Source organism: Lygodium microphyllum, chromosome 7 (assembly GCF_053477565.2).
Source record: "Lygodium microphyllum isolate KBCC chromosome 7, Lygodium_microphyllum_v1.1.10, whole genome shotgun sequence".
Taxonomy (NCBI): domain Eukaryota; kingdom Viridiplantae; phylum Streptophyta; class Polypodiopsida; order Schizaeales; family Lygodiaceae; genus Lygodium; species Lygodium microphyllum.
This window is the reverse complement of record NC_141141.1, coordinates 150,674,808-150,677,471: the sequence shown is the minus strand read 5'-3', so window position 1 is coordinate 150,677,471 and position 2,664 is coordinate 150,674,808.

Sequence of the window (2,664 nt, the reverse complement as noted above, 5' to 3'; positions counted from 1 at the left end):
GTGAAGGTATCACAGGCCGATTGTCCGCAGACAGATGAGCAGAGGGCCGAGATGGCCAAGATCCCTTATGCTTCAGCCGTGGGCAGTTTGATGTATGCTATGATAGCCACTCGTCCAGATATTGCGCATGCAGTTGGTGTTGTGGCACGCGATATGGCTACACCTGGCAGCAAACATTGGGATGCCGTGAAGGGTATCATGAGGTACCTGAAGGGCACAGCAGATATGTGTATTTGCTATGGCAGCCAGGATACAGGAGTCGTGGGGTACACTGACTCCGATTATGCAGGACATGCAGATAGTAGGAAGTCCACTTCTGGCTATGTATTCACCTATGCTGGAGGGGCTGTCTCTTGGATGTCCAGGGTTCAGAAGTGTACGGCTTTGTCTACCACTGAGGCTGAGTATGTTGCAGCCACTGAGGCTTGCAAGGAGGCCATATGGTTAGGCCGTCTAGTTGCTGACCTTGGGATTGATGCTACACCTACACTGCATTCGGATTCTATGAGTGCCATTCAGTTGGCTAAGAATCCGGTCTTCCATGCGAAGACGAAACACATTGAGGTGAGGTATCACTTCATACGTGGTGTCGTGGAGGACAGGTCTGTTGACCTTGTTAAGATCTCCACTGACGAGAATCTTGCAGATCTGCTCACAAAGAGCCTCACTACTGAGCGCTTTGCCTTCCTCAAGAGGTTGATGGGCGTTGGATGAGATGTCGCCTTTCCTCATCCCTTGTACCTATGTACATTTGTACTATCTTTTCTTTCTCTTTTCTCTCTCACTAGGGCAGATTCGCCTTTAAGTGGGAGGTTGTTGGGGGTAAAGGCGCCTCCGCCGTGCCGCCCCGTGTATTACTACACTGATAGTACCCGCCACTGTATACTGCAGGTGGCGGGTACGTAAAGGCGTCTCTGCCGTGCCGCCCCGTGTATTACTACACTGACAGTACCCGCCACTGTACACTGCAGGTGGCAGGCACCTGTCACGTCAATTTATTCTTTATTCTTTTAGTGACAGTTTGAATAAAGGAAGGCCCGGTCACACATTGTGACTGTTGGAGTTCCCATTTCTTGTCTCTCTCTTTCTTGCTCTTGCTCTCCTGCCATAGCTCGCATGCAAGCTTCGATCCTTCTCACCTTTCACTGAGGAAAGTGCGGAGGATGTGGCCATAGGTCCGCGTCCTACGGATGGGTGGCCCCAGTTGGCCGGGAACTTTTCTCAAAACACGATGGATAGCAGGAAGACCGTTCAAAGGACACGAATAGAAAGGGCACTGACCTAGAATCTAAGTTATAAATGATTCCGATTTATGCTGTTTTAGGGGAACGGAATGGGACTATGCCTGATGGCAGAGAGATTGAGCTTCACATCCCTCTCGTTTCCCATTCTCCTTGAACCAAGTGCAGCATGAATCCGCTTCAGACCTGGCGTTTTTGCGTAAAGTAGTGCACTCGGGTTCGACGCTAGTTGTCGTTAGGAAATGACCAATAGAGAAAACCCTAATTCAGGTCGGTCCTAAGTGGGAACGGTCGGAATACTTCTACTACGTGGCAGACGCGGAAAGTCCTAGATCACAAACCCCGTAACATTCCATGGGAGTGCCGGGCGGAGCTTTCTAGACATCCTTTCCAATGGACTGCTAAGATGTGTCCTAAAGATAACAGGTGGACACGTTACAGTTGGTAGAGTTGGTATCAGAGCGAACCAAGGAAGGATTTGTTTTTATGAAATCTTAATAAGATGAAGTAAAGCATATGTTGATGTTCCAAACATTTCCTTACTTTCAATGCTGTCTTGCAGAATTACGAAGCATGGAACGGGTTTTTAGTGTTCCACGTCATGTTTATGATGACTGTGATGCATTCCCTAGATTATCGACAAAGGGTTGAGATGATGAACATCCTAGAGCGTATCTATAATCCATCGCCTTTGTACATGGAACAAAGATGGACGGGTACCTCAGGAATCTACTATATAGCTGCCCACCGGTTTGCATACCTACAAACCAACCTAAAGAGGATCAAGTGGTTGGAAGACCTGAAAGTCGTGAAGCTGTTCATTTTTGTGGAAGCTCACGTAAAATCAACTTTACATATTCGAGGTCGGAGGGTTGAGTTGAAATCATATGTATATGAGGAAGTAACCCGTGTAATCCCCGCCGACAGGATTAAAGTGTTGGGATTCCATGAGAAGAATGGGTTCCAAAGGAAAGGATACCCTGAACTTCCAATGACTTATTGATTCCTGAAGATCCATGACCCAAACCATACTATTATACAGTTCCTGTAGATAAATGTAATACAATATTATTCTCCCCAAACTAAATGTAAACAGTTGGCTTATCATCGCAAGAAATGTTGTATTCCGAAAGGGCTATTCCCATATAAACACAATAAGACTTTCTTTTATCAATGTCTGTTTGTGCATGAGAATTGATAAAAGTTAAGTGGTTAGATTGCTTGATTGATAGCTGAAATCGAAATGAAATATAAATCATAACGATTATTGATTAATAAAGAAACCTTTATCCAGGCACAAACCCAGGTACATAATCCCAGTTTACCTCCTACATCAAGTATTGCTGTAATCCAGGAGAAGAAGTTTCTTCTCAAGCAGATTAAGCCACTCGAATTTGACGGGAGAGGCAGGTCCGTCCAAGTA